Source organism: Hyla sarda, chromosome 1 (assembly GCF_029499605.1).
Source record: "Hyla sarda isolate aHylSar1 chromosome 1, aHylSar1.hap1, whole genome shotgun sequence".
In the NCBI taxonomy this organism is placed as follows: Eukaryota; Metazoa; Chordata; class Amphibia; order Anura; family Hylidae; genus Hyla; species Hyla sarda.
Genome location: NC_079189.1, coordinates 451,610,415 through 451,628,240, shown reverse-complemented (window position 1 = coordinate 451,628,240; position 17,826 = coordinate 451,610,415).

The window sequence follows — 17,826 nt, the reverse complement described above, 5'->3', positions numbered from 1 at the left end:
CGGATTTTTCATCCGGATTTTCCGCTTCACAAATTCCGAAGTGTGAATTTGTGAACGGAAAACCATTCACTACACTATGCATTATAGTAAGCGGAATTTCTGCCGGAAATTTCAAAGCGAAAATTCCGGCAGAAATTCCGTAGTCTGAACCTAGCCTTACTCAAGGAAATTCCTCTTGAGTTCCTCAGGGTAAACATACCCTTACAGACTGTATTATATTATTGTTTTCATGTACAGTGACCCCCCGACCTACGATGGCCCCGACATATGATGAAATCGACATACGATGGCATCGCATTAAGTGCTATCCGGCAGCGCCAGATGCTTAAGCTGCTGCCGGATAGCAGCTTAATGTTCCCCGTGTGGTGCGGTAAGTATTACTTACCCCTCCACGATGCTCCGGGGGGCCCTCCGGGTCCAGCGCTGGTCTTCCGGTGTCTTCTCGGCCCTCTCCGATGACGTCAATACGCTGCTGCGCACGTCATCCAATAGGAATGGCGTACGCAGCGGCGTAATGACGTCGCTACGCAGGCCCAGTAAGGCCTTGTGGAAGACAGAAGAGGACCAGAGAAGACAGAAGAGGATCGGAGAAGACAGTAGAGGACCGGAGAAGGCAGCGGAGAGCCCAGCGGAGGCCGGGGTCACCATCGGGAGCGGCGGGGACAGGTGCAAACGATGGCTCGTTTGGAACGAATTACCACCGTATGTTGAGGGACAACTGTATTGGAATGATGGCTTTCTTTTGTAATATATTTTCTTTTAACTCCATCGTCATAAACTAAAAATGGCTTCCTACTTTTTTCCTGATAATGGATACATGCTAACTATGTTAAAGGGGTATTTTGGTATTTGGTATTCTGGGGTATTCTGGTATTAAATTTGCATTTAACCACTTAAGGACGAGGGGCGTACCTGTACGCCCTTGTCCCGTTCCCCTTCTATAATGGAGGCTCAGGAGATGAGCCCTCGTAATAGCAGGGTGATCCTGGGGGCTATCAGCCACCTGTTGTGGTATCTAGCATTAACCCTTTAGGCACAGCAATCAAAGTTGATAGTTGATTGAAGTGTCCAAAATGTAAAAATAAAAACATCCTGGCAGCTCAGCAGAGTTGATTGGGACCACCACAGTAAAAATGTTGTGTCCCGATCAGCTGAGGGGATGGTGGGAAGACCCCTGCCTCTGCGCCATCCGATCGGTGGCTTGATGCTCCAGGAAGCCTAAAAAGCCTGGAGCAATCAAGCACCGATAACATTGATCAATGCTAAGCTATGGCATAGCATTGAACAGTGTTTGCAATTTGAATATTGCATGTAATAGTCCACAATGGGGCTAAATAAAATAGTAAAAATAAAATACCGTATTTATTGGGGTATACCACGCACCGGCCTATAACACATATGTTTTTTACCCAAATATCTGCCGCCGCCGCAGCCCCATTACCTCCCCCATCCCCGGTTTTAAAATGACCTGTTCCCGGGGTCCATGCTGCTTCTGGCTCTGGAGGCGTCCTTAGCTGTCACTGTGCGCAGGGCAACTGACGGTGACGTCGCGTTGAAGACGTCACTTGTCATTGCGCAGCGCATAGCAACAACGCAGGAGACCGCCAGAGCCAGAAGCAGCGCGGACCCCGGGAACAGGTAATTATAAAACTGGGGATGGGGGAGGCAATGGGGCAGTGGCGGCGTCGGTCTCTGGACCCCAGTATAGGCAGGGGCTGGACCTGCAAAAGCCGCTGCAGTTCATTGATTTAAAGCGCCTGCTTTAAATCATTGAACTGCAGCGGCTTATCGGCGTATAACGCGCAGATAGACTTTAGGCAAAACATTTTAGCCTAGAAAATGCGTGTTATACACCGATAAATACGGTACCTAAAAAAAGGTTTTAAAAAGTTAATAAATGTGATTTAACCTCTTCGTAATCAAAGTTTGAATCACCCCGGGGCGGGCGCTTTAAATCAAAATTTTTACAAAAAATAAACATAAATTTATGTGGTATTGCTGTGTGCATAAATGTCCGAACTGTAAAAATATTACGTTAATTAAACCGCACGGTCAATGGCGTATACATAAAAAAAAGTGCAAAGTCTACAATTGCATTTTTTAATCACTTTTTTTATACCCCAAAAGAAATTTATGTATAAAAAGCAATCAAAATGATGTCCCATCAAAACAAATATCCTGGTGGATCCTGGTGCAAAAAAATAAGCTCTCAAACATCCCCGTATACGGAAAATTAAAAAAGTTTTAGGGGTCAGAAGAGGACAATTTTAAACATACTAATGTTATGATTTTTTGACAGAATTAAAATCAAATCAAACCTAAATAATTTGGGAATCATTTTAATTGTATGGACCTACAGAATAAAGATAAGGTGTCATAAGGATAAGGCACTGAATACAAACGGAAGCCCCCAAAAATTACAAAATGGCGTTTTTAGTTTTTTAGATTTGCCCCACAAATTTTTTTTTGGTTTCCCCATAGATTTTATGGTCAATTTATTGATGCCATTACTAGAGATGAGCGAACTTTTGAAAAATTTGATTTGGCCGATTCACCGGATTCTAATTTATTTGCGGTGAATCTATATTAAGAACGGCTATTTGTGGACTACAGAGAGCCTCAATAGGGGTGTAGAACACTTTGCTTTATTCTAAGACGCATATGGAGTGTGCTGGGGTAGTGATATAATTCTGTTATTCAGTATGACATGGAGATTACAGGCATCGCTTTTAGAATCACTGCCACAGAGCGGCACAATGACAGAGCCTGGAAGTGGCATTAGTATGAGGAGACCATATTGTGGCTGAATGACACAGCGTGGAGGTGTTGGCAGCATGTGGAGACCATATAGTGGCTAAATGACACAGCGTTGAGGTGTTGGCAGAATGAGGAGACCATATAGTGGCTGAATGACACAGAGTGGAGGTGTTGGCAACATGAGGAGACCATATAGTGGCTAAATGACACAGCGGGGAGTTGTTGGTAGCTTGAGGAGACCATAAAGTGGCTGAATGACACAGCGTGGAGGTGTTGGCAACATGAGGAGACCATATAGTGGCTAAATGACACAGCGGGGAGTTGTTGGCAGATTGAGGAGACCATATACTGGCTGAATGACACAGCATGGAGGTGTTGGCAGCATGAGGACACCATATAGTGACTGAATGACACAGCGTGGAGGTGTTGGCAGTATGAGGAGACCATATGGTGGCTGAATGACACAGCCTGAAGCTGGCAGCAGCATGAGTAGACACTCAAGATTAAAAGATGAATTTTGACATTTAAATTCAAGATGTATGGTAGCTAGAGCTACCATAAAATTGTTTAGGACCAGGACCAGGCCCAGCAGCATCAGTAAACCATATATTGTCTGAATGACACAGCCTGGAATTGACTGAAGCATGAGGAGACCATATGGTGGCTGAATGGCACAGCCTGGAGTTGGCAGCAGCATGAGGAGACCATTGAAATTTAAGATTTTTAAATTGAAATTGAGGATTTTTAAATAGAAACTCCCAAGTTTTAGTGTCCCAGGCCCCGGCATGTGGGTACAAAGGACCAAATCTAACAAGTAGTCACATATCACATGGCAACACAATGACAGAGCCTGGAGGTGGATTCAGTATGAGGAGACCATGCAGTTGCTGAATGACACAGCCTGGAGCTGGTAGCAGCAAGAGTAGACACTAGGGCTTCAAAATCCCTAAGATTAAAAGATGAATTTTGAAATTTAAATAGAAGATTTATGGTAGCTACTGCTAACATAATTTTTTTTAGGCCCTGGCCCAGCAGCATCAGTAAACCATATATTGGCTGAATGACACAGCCTGGAGGTGGCTGAAGCATGAGGAAATCATATAGTGGCTGAATGACACAGCCTTGAGTTGGCTGAAACATGAGGAGACCATATAGTGTCATAATGACACAGACTGGAGTTGGCTGAAGCATGAGGAGACCATATAGTATCTGAATGAAACAGCCTGGAGTTGGCAGAAGCATGAGGAGACCATTGAAAATTAAGATTTTAAAATAGAAATGTAAGATTTTGAAATTGAAATTGAGGATTTTGAAATTGAAATTTTTACTCCCAAATGTTAATGTCCCAGGCCCCGGCGTGTGGTTACAAAGGACCAAATCTAACAAGGAGTCACATGTCACATGGCAGCACAATGACAGAGCCTGGAGGTGGCATCAGTATGAGGAGACCATGTAGTAGCTGAATGATACAGCCTGGAGCTCGCAGCAGCATGAGTAGACACTAGGGCTTCACAATCCCTAAGATTAAAAGATGGATTTTGACATTTCCATTGAAGATGTATGGTACCTAGTGTTACCATTAACATATATAGGTAATGTCAGAGGCCCAGCAGAATCACTATAGCATGTAGTTGCTGAATGACACAGACTAGAGCTGGCAGCAGCATGAGTACACAAGAAGGCTTCACAACCCCTAGGATTAAATGATGAATTTTGAAATTTCCATTAAAGATGTATGGTACCTAGTGCTCCAGTAAACATATATAGGTAATGTCCTAGGCCTAGCATCACTAAAGCAAGTAGTTGCTGATTGACACAGACTAGAGCTGGCAGCAGCATGAGTACACAAGAGGGCTTCACAACTTCTAAGGTTAACCCCTTAAGGACCATGGACGTATGCATACGTCTAAGCTCCCTGGTAGTTAAGGACCAAGGATGTACGCATACGTCTGTGGGAATTTCGGTCCCTGCCGCGCCGGGTGGGGACTGAACCAGGGTGACTGCTGATATCGATCAGCAGTCACCCCGCGCAAATGCACATGTCGGCGATCACCGCAAATGATTTGCCGCGAATCCGGTGATGTGGGTCACGTGTGACCCGCTGACCCGGAGATACATGGTGATCGGGGGTGTAGGATACACCCCCAATCACCTCCTGTATCTATGGGGAGGTGGCGATTTCATCACCACAACAGGATCGCTGCTATTGGCCTGACGATCGTCCGGCCAATAGAAGCCGGCAGGGGAGGGGTTAACCACCTCTTCTCGCAGCTCTGCCGGCTAACAGAGTTCAGTCAGCGGTCAGAGCTGCAAGAAGGAGCAGTGGACCTCCCCTCTGCCGACATCGGAGCCCCTCAGGACAGAAGAAGCCCCCTTAGAGCAGGGATAGATTACAGAACAGGGAAAGGTAGAAGTAAAAAAAAGCTTTAAAAAAAAATCCCCCCCCCTGACCCCCCTAATAGGTCCTCAAGGGTCCGCCACAGTTTTTTTAGCGTGACCCGGGCCCTATTAGGTGTTCAGGGTGCTGCGATTCTCCCCATTTTTTGGGGGGGGACGCAGCAGGTTTTCTTTCCCCCCATATAACGGTGTGTGATTTCTAATCAAACACCATTATATATAAAGTTATACCAAACACACACTACATACTTCCCCAGCCCCCCCCCCCCCCCCCCCCCACACACATGGTATGGTATGGACACGGCACAGAGGCGGTTCGAGGCCATTCGGAAATGCCTCCATTGTGCAGATAATGCGGCATGTCCCTCTCGAGATGATCCCACTTATGACTTGCTTTACAAAGTGAGGCCAGTCATAGATCACTTTGGGGCCAAATTTTGGGAGGCCTACATATCCCACAGCGAGCTCACGGTAGATGAGTCTCTTATCAGTTTTAAGGGGAGACTCATCTTCCGCCAGTATATTCCCTCAAAGCGGACACGGTATGGGTGAAGCTCTTCAAACTTTTAGAGAGTACCTCCGGGTACACTTGCAAGTTTAGAGTATATGAGGGACGAGATTCCTGTATTCAACCCCCAGATTGTTCCCCCACTCGGAAAAATGTTATCGGAAAAATCGTTTGGGACCTTGTGCACTCATTGCTGGATAATGGCTACCATGTGTACGTGGGCAACTATTATACCAGCATCCCTTTGTTCACATCCCTTGCCGCCAGATCCATGTCTGCTTGTGGGACCGTGCGGAAGAACCAGGGAGGCCTCCCTCCTAATTTTGTTCAGAGTCCCGTGCCCTTACCCATGAAAACCTGTTGCTGGTCAGGTATAAGGATAAGAGGGATGTCCTTATGCTGACCACAATTCATGGTAACGGCAGCTCACCTGTCCCTGTGCGAGGTACCACAACAAAGGTCCTCAAGCCCAATTGTATTCTGGACTACAATCGGTATATGGGGGAGTTGATCTTTCTGATCAAGTCCTCAAGCCATACATGGCCATGCGGAAAACACGGATATGGTACAAAAAAGTTGTGGTCTACTTGGTACAGGTTGCCATGTACAACTCTTTTGTACTGTACCAGTCCTAAGAAGTCCTAAAGGTCCTGATCTTTGGCGACTGGGAAAGAGCAAGGCGGACTTCCCAAGGAGCTAAAGTTATAGGTGCCAGGATCGTCCCAGGCCAGCACTTTCCAGGTGAAGTCCCCCACACTGGAAAGAAGGGACGGACCCAGAAATGATGCAGAGTGTGTTACAAGAGGGGATACGGAAAAACACCACCACTGAGTGTGACACTTGCCCCAATCATCCGGGCATCTGCATTAAAAACTGCTTCAGGGAGTATCACACTTCCATGGAGTACTAAATTTTCCCTCTTCATTTAAATTTTCCATAATTTGACCCCATTGTACCAAGTTCAGAGAACATTCCAAGTTTTAACCCCATAAAACCACTGAATTGCCCCAAAAACTCTTTTATAAAAAAAAAACCTGATAAGACCTCTGGGGGTATTTTTTCCAAAAATGGGTCATGGGTCACTGAGTCACTATCATTGGGAACTTTTTTATGTAGCTTCAAATGTACAGCGTTCTCTCTCCACCTGAGCAGGGTGCGCATTTGAGGCAACAGGTTAGGGACATCCACACACATCACATTCCCAGACTGATGATTCAGAGCATAGGGTTTGGGTTGGGCATATTTTTTTCGTTTCGGCTATGCTCCGGGTCATCATTCTGGGAACATAACCTGTTTTAACATTTTATGTCCCACTGTACCCAATTTTAATTACTTAGTGTACCCCATGTAATGCCCCTTGAGGCAAGGTTCCACTGTTCTGGCTCCATAGGCAGCTATACAGAAGCTCAAAGACCCTGACTGCGCTCCTGCTCCTCTGAGACCTGGTGTGCACCCTCAGAGCTGCTAACATCCAGATATGAGGTATGTCCTTACTCCAAATAAATGTATCTACAAATTTACCATGACATTTTCTCCTTTTACCACTTGTGAAAATGAAAAATTTGGGGTAACCCCAGCATTTTAGTGTAAAAAATCTAATTTTTCCTTTTCACATCCCAATTTAATGAACATTTATTAAACACCTGTGGGGTGTTAAGACTCACTGTACCCCTTGTTACGTTCCTTGAGGTGTGTGGTTTCCAATATAGTATGCCATTTGTTTATAGTTTTTTTTGCTGTCCCTGGCACCATAGGGGCTTCCTAAATGCGACATGCCCCCCCCCTCCCACATTTCTGCAAAATTTGCAAATGTGACTCCTTCTCTTCTGAGCATTGTAGTGCGCCTTCAGTGCACTTGACGTCCACACATGGGGTATTTCCATACTCAGAAGAGATGGGGTTAAAAATTTGGGGGTGCATTTTCTCCTATTACCCCTTGAAAAATAGTAAAATTTGGGGGAACACCACCATATGTGTGAAATTTTTTTTTTTATTTACACATCCAACTTTAACGAAAAGTTGTCAAACTTTAACGAAAATTTGTCAAAAGTTCCAAAATAGTATGCCATGTGTTTTTTTATTTTTTTATTTTTTTTGCTGTCCTGGCACCATAGGGGCTTCCTAAATGTGACATGCCCCCCAAAAACCATTTCAGCAAAATTTGCTTTCCAAAAGCCAAATGAGACTCCTTCTCTTCTGAGCATTGTAGTGCGCCCGTAGTGCACATCACTTCGACACATGGGGTATTTCCATACTCAGAAGAGATGGGGTTACAAATTTTGGGGGGCATTTTCTCCTATTACCCCTTAAAAAAAAGTAAAATTTGGGGGAACACCAGCATTTTTGTGGGAAAAAAAAAATTCATTTGCACATCAAACTTTAATGAAAAGTCAGAAATAATATTACGTTGTGCAAAGAATAATATTAAAATATAAAATAAAATAAAATAATGGGGCAGTCACCAATGGTATAGGAAATTGTGGACTCCCAAAGGGGTCACTCCCGAAATGTGTCTAGCTTATCCACCCCCAGCATTCAGATCACCATTGGAAGCCTAACACCATCCTACCATTTGCAACAGCTGGAATACCTTGCTTTTGGGACCACTGTGCATTTGTGTGCTCTCAAACACGAGGACAACACCTTCAGCATTGCTAATCTGCACTTGCATCCACTCACCAGCCACACACCGCATCCTTGTTGCCATCAGAATTGGGAAATCCTTGGACTTACCACGAAGACATCAACACTGAGCCGGCCACCAAGCCAAGCCAGTCTGCGATACGGAGCCCAGCAAAATAGGGGCTTCCATCCCAGGTTTCCTGCACACAGTGGAACAGTGAGTGGTGCAGAAGCACCGGCATATATTTTATTTGATACTCTATTTGTTACTATTTTGCTAAAACTTCATTGGACTGCAACTATACTTGAAGTATACCCTAAAAGTATCTCTGTGGATTACAAAGCATTTCTATGGATTACAGAGTGTTATAACTGTCCACAATTTCCTATACCATTGGTGACTGCCCCATTATTTTATTTTATTTTTTATTTTAATATTTTTTATTATTCTTTGCACAATGTAATATTATTTTTTACTGTTTTTGTACAAAATAATTGTTAATATATTTAGTAGATCCATAGCAAGGGCCCTGCTAGGACTACTATATTTTACATTAATAAACTAATTTTTACTCATATCATCTACTGCTAGTCTATTTGCACATACACACCTACCTCACATCTCAATTCTAATATTTATCTAATACAATTTATTTAATATATACCTAGAGGTCTATATGCCACTTTATTCTTTATTCCCTTTCTGGCACGTAGGGTTACGTGTAACACAGAAACCTCGGTACATATTAGCACAGTGTGAGCCCCCGAAACTCTTGTTTTCTTTTAATGAAAAGTCTTCAAACACCTGTGGGGTGTTAAAGCTCACTGTACCCCTTGTTACGTCCCTTAAGAGGTGTAGTTTCCAAAATAGTATGCCATGTGTTTTTTTTTTTTGCTGACCTGGCACCATAGGGGCTTCCTAAATGTGACATGTGACTACAAGAACATGCGAGTGTAAAAAATGAAGATTTAGCATTTTCTCCTTCACTTTGCTGCTATTCCTGTAAAACACCTAAAGGGTTAACACACTTACTGAATGTAATTTTGAATACTTTGAGGGGTGTACTTTTTATAATGGGGTCATTTATGTGTTATTTCTAATAAGAAAGCCCTTCAAATCCACTTCAAACCTGAGCTGGTCCCTGAAAAATTTGAAGCCCTCTGATATCTTCCAAAAATAAAAACATGGCAACTTTATGATGCCAACGTAAAGTAGACATATTGTATTTGGAATGTCTATTTTCCTTACAAGCAGAGAGCTTCAAATGCAAAATTTACAATTTTTTCATAAAATTTTGAAATTTTTCACCAAGAAATGATGCAAGTATCGACAAAATTTTACCAGTAACATAAAGTAGAATATGTCACCAAAAAACAGTGGCCTGGAGTTGGTTATAGCATGAGGAGACCATATAGTGGCTGAATTGCACAGCCTGGAGGTGGCTGAAGCATGATGAGACCATTGAAATTTAAGACTTTGAAATTGAAATTTAAGATTTTGAAATGGAAATTGAGGATTTTGAAATTAAAATTTTAACTCCCAAGTTTTAGTGCCCAAGGCCCCAGCGTGTGGGTACAGAAGACCAAATTTAACAAGGAGTTACATGCCACATGGTGGCAGAATAACAGAGCCTGGAAATGACATTAGTATGAGGAGACCATATAGTGGCTGAATGACTGCCCGAAGTTTGTGGCAGCATGAGGAGACCATATAGTGGCTGTTTGACAAAGCCTGGAGGTGGATGAATCCTGAGACAATATAGTGGCTGAATTGCACAGCCTGGAGGTGGCTGAAGCATGAGGAGACAATTGACATTTAAGATTTTTTTCATTGAAATTGAGGATTTTTACATTAACATGTGTGTACACAGGATCAAATTTAGCAAGGAGTCACATGGCAGAACAATGAGAGAGCCTTGAGGGAGCAGCAACAGCATGATGGCCAAGCCAACTGAGGGTTGAGCCTGAGGAATCCACCGACTATTGACTGGGGGTGTCAGATGTCACTTGGGATGAAGTGCATGACCGAGTGAACCGATCAATCACAGCTGCTGGGTTGCTGGTCAAGACACGACTGCTAGCTGACACCGGGAGCTCAGACCTCTTGCTGCGACTCTGGCTGCCACACGCCCCTACTCTGCTGCGACCTCTGCCTGCACCTGATGAATATAGGCCACTGCCACTCCACTTTGCACATCTTGGCACTACTCTGCCTGACATACCTACTGCATATATCAGGGGAGTACAATATGCTTCACTATGCTTAAAACAGTATTTGTCTGGAACAGCAGCAGGTGTGCACTATTGGCTGGCCTTTCACAGTATGTAGGCCCTTGACAGATTACCAGGTACAAAACAGTACACTACTTAGATGAACGTATGTGGTATGCACATTTGAGGGCAGAAAGATGTGCTACAGTACACTTAAAAAAGGATCTGAGTACAAAACCAGCCGGTGAGTACTTTTGCCTGGACTTTAACAGTATCTGGGCTCTTGACAGATTAACAGGTACAAAATAGTACACTACTTAGATGTACATATGTGGCATGCACTTATGAGGCTACTGTACACTTCAAAAATATTTGAGTAAAACACCAGCCAGTAATTACTTTTGGCTGTCCTTTCACAGTATGTAGGCCCTTGACAGATTAAAAGGCTCAAAATAGTACACCACTTAGATGTAGGTATGTGGTATAAACTTATGAGGGCCGAAAAAATGTGCTACAGTACACTTAAAAAAGGTTCTGAGTACAAAACCAGCCAGTGATTACTTTTGCCTGGACTTTCACAGTATCTAGACCCTTGACAGATTAACAGGCATAAAATAGTGTAACATCCGCACTCTGGGCTGACACACTGGCCGTGAGCACTCTGTCTTGTCCCCGCTGCCGACGGGGCTGGGATTCACATGGCGGGAAGCGCCTGCATGCGAATCCCAGCTTGTCACTCACCTCCCTGTCCTCACAGCCCTGGTGCGCATTCCCCACCTCCTAGGGCACGCACCTACCAGAGCTCTCACTCTTAAAGGGCCAGTGCTTAATTAATCAAAATGTCTACACTTGTCTACTGTTCTTAAATATCAGCTCCACCCTTGGTTCCCTGCTGGTTGTTTGGTTGTTGGGTGCCACCTGCTGCAGCAAGACCATCCCGCTTTGTGGCGGGCTTTGGTGAAAACCAGCAGCAGCTTAGACTCCGCTCCCTGGCACAGCTCACGTCATCATCCATACAGGCCCAGAGGATCTAACACCTGCCGTGACCATAACAGTAAGATCCGGCCATGGATCCTGCTGGGGTGCCTTTGCCAGATGTTTCGGATTTTCTCACCATCGTGGCTCAACAGTTGTAGCAGTTAGTCAGTCAGGACCACCAACTGAATCAACTCTCAGCCATGGTGCAACAGCTCCTTGCCGCTCAGCAGCAACAACAGCAGCAGCCACCTGTTCCTGAGCCTCCTCATGTGTCTGCAGCTTCTCCTGACACCAAGCTTTGTTTGTCCTTGCCAGGTATGACGGAGATCCCAAGCTGTGTAGAAGCTTTGTGACACAGTGTTCTATCCATCTTGAACTCATGGCAGATCTGTTCCTGACAGAGCGTGCTAAAGGGACTGGAAAAGCTTAGGCCTGGGCTACTCAAAGCTGTGTAGAGGCTTTGTGACACAGTGTTCTATCCATCTTGAACTCATGGCAGATCTGTTCCTGACAGAGTGTGCTAAAGTGACTGGAAAAGCTTTGGCCTGGGCTACTCCTCTCTGGGATTGTAGAGATCCGGTCTTCTTGAACCTGTCGGCCATCCTTGCTGAATTCCACAATGCATTTGAAGAACCCTTGCAAGCCTCCTCTGCCGAGACAGCTCTACTGAACCTCTACCAAGGGAACTCCTCCGTTGGTGACTACGCGGTTCGGTTCCGCACTCTTGTCTCTGAACTTTCTTGAAACAAGGCCACTTTGCGGCAGGCTCTGGTGAAAACCAGCGGCACCTTAGACAACACTCCCTGGCTCGGCTCTCATCCTCATCATACTCTATGCAGTGTAATGAATTAATGATAAGCCGCAAAATGGCTACTGAATATATAGGGCTGTGACATCACATGGGTGACTGGCTGCTGATAGGCTGCATCCTGCATGTGATTCCGAGTTATCCCTCCTACTTCCCTTCCCACCTTCCCCATGTACTGACATGTGAATCCGCCATTTTAGGTGCCATGAAGCCCGTACCGCAGTAAATGGAGTTTAATGAAGCGATTTGCACGATAGAATCGTTGCAATTGTTGCAAATCAAATATTTCATGAAATTTGTAACAAATTCGGGTTCGTCAGCTTCGATTCACTCATCTCTAGTCATTACAAAGTACAATTGGTGGCCTTCATATGTTTAGCCCTGAAGGGGCTAAGCAAAACTGTCACCTCAAGACATATAACGGATTACAAAATGTTATTGAAATACAAGATGCTCCTATTATACTTTAAAAACCTCTTTTACTATCTCAGCAGCAAAAGTATATATGTGAATAAATATATAGAAAAACTTGAAAAAACATGAGCATAGACAGCCAAACATGCTATCATGCTGAGTAACCAATCAGGATATAGTATATGACATATAGGTGACAGTTAGTGTAATATCTTCCTTCTTCTTTTGTTGCTCAGCAGTTGAACCAGATGAGTATTTTGTCTCCTAATTTATTTAATATTCTTCATATTATATACATTTACCATTTATTTTCCTTTATAATAAATATTTCCTGTATATTTCATGTATATATTTTATTTTATTTATTTTTATATATATATATATATATATATATATATATATATGTCTTATATAAATTTTTTCATCCCATAACCTTATTGCAAATAAAATTTCTATTCCCCTTTTCATTTTATTTCATTTGATATCATTTCAGTTTATTCATTGGTGACTCAATGTCTGAATACCTTATTTACATGCCGTTTTGTCTCCCTCATTTCATATTACATATATATAGATAGATAGATAGATATATACTATTTCTATACAGTTCACCTTAATTCCGTTCTTCCATACCTCTCTTATCTTTATACTTACCTATAAGGACCTCCATTTTCCTTTCCGCTTACCTGCCGCTGTCACAGCACTCCAGGGGCTTCTTCTCCTTCATCCCTTTTCTTCTGCGTCATCGCTTTCGCATCGCTCTTCATGAAATCTTACGATATTTACTGCAGAGTGGTTATCACCTGCGGTATTTGGTGAATCCTGTTAGTCGGTTCCCGCCCTCCTGTGACGCAGCATCTTCTCATCACAGCTCCCTTCATTCACTGGTTACTGGCTACATTTTAGCCATTTTACTGATATTTATATATCATCTCCTATATTGTACTACCTCCTACTGGCAATAAATAATAACTTTTTAAACAATTTTAATTTATGTTCATTTAGTTATTATTTAAAAAAATGTCCTCATAAATTTATTAACCCCTTAATGACACAGGACATAAATGTACGTCCTGGTGATATGGTACTTAACGCACCAGGACGTACATTTACGTCCTGAGCATAACCGCGGGCATCTGAGCCAGGGGATCGCAGCCAGGGACCTGCCGATAATGGCGGACACCCGCGATCCCGCGGATGTCCGTCATTAACCTCTCAGATGCCGTGATCAATACAGATCACGGCATCTGCAGCATCGCGGTCACTTAACAGGATGGTCGGATCGCCCACAGCGCTGCCGAGGCGATCCGATCATCCTGCATGGCAGACAGAGGTCCCCTCACCTGGCTCCGCTGCCTTCCGGGAGTCTTCTGCTCTGATCTGCCTTCCCGCAGACCAGAGCAGAAGATGACCGATAACCCTGATCAGTGCTGTGTCCTATACATAGCACTGAACAGGATTAGCAATCGAATGGTTGCTATAAATAGTCCCCTATGGGGACTATAAGAGTGTAAAAATAAAAGTAAAAAAAGTAAAAAAAAAAAAAGTTAAAAAATTTTGAAAAACCCCCTCCCCCAATAAAAATGTAAATTGTCCAATTTTCCCTATTTTACCCCCAAAAAGTGTAAAAAAAATTATTTTATATACATATTTGGTATCGCAGCATGCGTAAATATCCAAACTATTAAAATAAAATGTAAATGATCCTGTACGGTGAACAGCGTGAACGTAAAAAAAAAAAGTCCAAAATAGCTGCTTTTTTTTAATAACATTTTATTCCCCAAAAAAATATTAAAAAATGTAATTAAAGTTTTGTATAAACAAATATGGTATTAATAAAAAGTACAGATCACGGCGCAAAAATTAGCCCTCATACCACCGCTTATACAGAAAAATGAAAAAGTTATAGGTTTTCAAAATAGGGGGATTTTAAACGTACTAATTTGATTAAAAAGTTTGCGATTTTTTTTAAGCGCAACAGTAATAGAAAAATGTATAATCATGGGTATCATTTTAATTGGATTTTTACCATAAATTGTACAGCGTGAAAACAAAACCTTCCAAAATTAGCAAAATTGAGGTTTTCTTTTTAATTTCCCCACACAAATAGTATTTTTTGGGTTGCGCCATACATTTTATGGTAAAGTGAGTGATGGCGTTACAACGGACAACTGGTCGCGCAAAAAACAAGCCCTCATACTAGTCTGTGGATGAAAATAGAAATGAGTTATGATTTTTTGAAGGGGAGGTGGAAAAAACGAAAACGTAAAAATAAAATTGTCTTAGTCCTTAAGGTCCAAATGGGCTGAGTCCTTAAGGGGTTAATTAGGTGTTCTACCCTAACTCTTCATATTAGAGGATATTAATATTATATATTTTTATATTTGATATCTCATTATCTAAGTACTATTTTAATATGGATATGTCAGAGGAACCCAGATCTCTTGCAAGAGAATCTCGCCCTCAGCCTTCTGATGTTGTTACCCATAAACACCTTCAAACTGTTGTAGATGAACCCGCTCTGTACATTCAGCAGTACAGTCTGTGGTCACAGACAGTATTTCCAAATCTATTTCTATGGCGCAATCCCACTCATCTACTGTAAACCCTAAGACCCATTCTGACCAATACTGGTCCCCTGAAACTTCTATATCAAAATTGGCTAAGGGCTTCAATGTCCCAAAAAAGGCTATTTCAAAAAGACATAATTGTCTTGATGGCAATATTCCCCTGAGGAAACACTCTAAAGGAGTTCGCCAGGAAACTATAAGTGACGACAAACCTATGGGTCATAATGATAGTGTTACCAAAACACGTATTGTACTCTCTGCCCGAGAGAAGGACTATCACAAACGGGCTCAGATTCCCATCAAGCGGTCCAAGCCCAATTCATTTAAGGAACCAAACACTGACGAATCTACGGATTCAAATGAGGATGATGTCATAGAGGATATTGAATATCTATCTCAAGATAGTGGGGAAATTATAGAAGACCCTGATGTACATGACGAAACTATAATCTCTGACTCAGACCCTTCTTATTTTCGACCCATCTCTGATACCTCACCCTAGATCAGGGGAATGGCTCCCCAACACAACTGTAGCCAAGTTTCTGTCTGGTCACATATATAAAAGTTTAGACAAATCTACCCGCAATAAAATTAAGGCGGTCTTGCCCCAGACCCACCCTCCCGTATAATTCTTCCACAACCCTAGAAATTGAATACTCACCAATTATCTCATGAAGTCGGGCAAAAACACAAAGAAGGGAATTGACAGAAGCTTTAGAGCCTGTCAAGATAAATTGTTGGATACACTAGGCCCATTATCAAAAATTTTTGATCTTGTAGAAGACTCTATTAAATCCTCCACACCTGTGGACACTGAAATACTAAAAGGTTGGGCTCAATGTCTAACTTACTTGATTGGCAACACCAATACTGCTTTATCCATTGAGCGCAAATGCAGTATTTTGATGAAAATAGATCCCCAAATCACTAACCTTGCCTCCAATGACCCACTAGATGCACTGAAGGCATGTTGTTTGGGGAAGATTTTATACATGAAATGGGAAAATATGTAGGGTTCTTTTCTTCCATCAATAAGGCCCAAAATTCCCTAAAGAAGGTTTTCCCAAACCGCGTTTTTGTCAGGGCCGGAAAAGGGTGGAGCCGCCATGTCCCAAGACAACACTCCCAAGGCTCCTTTCAAAATTCAAAATCAACAATACCAACAACCAGTCTACCCAACACCAACCCAAAACCCCACACCATTTTTCCCCTACAGGGCCAGAACCTGGCGTCCCAGAGGCCAAAGAGGAGTCTCACGAGCAAAGCCTTTTACAGGTAAGTCAAACACCTTCTTCTTACAATCTTCCATTGGGCGGAAGGCTCATGCATTTTTTGAAAAATTTGACAATGATTACGTCAGACTCCTGGATTCTGAATACAGTATCAGGTTTCCAAATATAATTTGTATACCCACCCACCCAATACTCCCTCCCTCATCCTATTCAGTTCTCAACAATAGACTCAAATCTGATAAAATCAGAAATAGACAAACTTGTTGCAAAAGCAGCCATCATACCTGTCCCTCTAAATACTCCTGGCTTCATTAGCAACATGTTTCTTGTAAAAAAGAAGGACGGAAGACACAGACCAGTTATAAATCTCAGACTATTTAACAACTTTGTTGTGTACAGACATTTCAAAATGGAGGGCATCCATCTACTAAGAGATATATTACTAAGAGACGATTGGTTAATCAAGATAGACCTGAAAGATGCCTACCTAACCATTCCAATTCATCCCTTATCTCAAACGTTTCTTCAATTCATGTGGAACAATCAGAAATGGCAATTCACTTGCCTTCCATTCGGCCTATCATCGGCCCCATGGTGTTTCACAAAACTTCTGAAAAAGATTGTCGCACTACTCAGAAGTCGAGGAGTACGTCTCATTATATACCTTGACGATATTCTCATTATGGCTCAGTCCATACCTCTTCTTCTGTCTCACAGAGATTGGACCTTATCTCTTCTTTCCAACCTAAGCTTCTTTATCAACCACAAAAAATCCATGATACTTCCATCTCAAGAAGTGGAATTTCTAGGTTTCCTGATCAACACTCGATCTAATACCCTAAGTCTCCCTACCAGGAAATTAAAAACTATTCGGAAGGAAATTCGTCAGATTCTTTGCAAGGATCTTATATCTCTTAGAGCTATAGCTCGAATAGTAGGCCTTCTTTCGGTTTCCATTCAAGCGATTTTTCCGGCTCCCCTCCACTGTCGAGCCCTACAGCCTCTCCATTTTAGAGAATGTCTGGGTTATTCAGATGAAGTTAATCTCTCTTCAGACGCCAAAGAAGAACTTCTGTGGTGGCTCTCTCATATCCAAATTTGGAATGGAAAAACCATATTTCATCCAAACATCCAGACATTGTTATAGAATCGGATGCAAGCCTATCAGGATCGGGATGTGGAGCTTCCCTCTACTGGAGGGAAATGGTCTCCTTCCGAATCCCACTTACACATCAATTGCTTAGAACTTTTGTCTGGGTCCTTCGCCATAAAGAGCTTTGCGAAGAATTCTTCACATTGTTGTGTTTTACTTTGCATGGGCAACATACC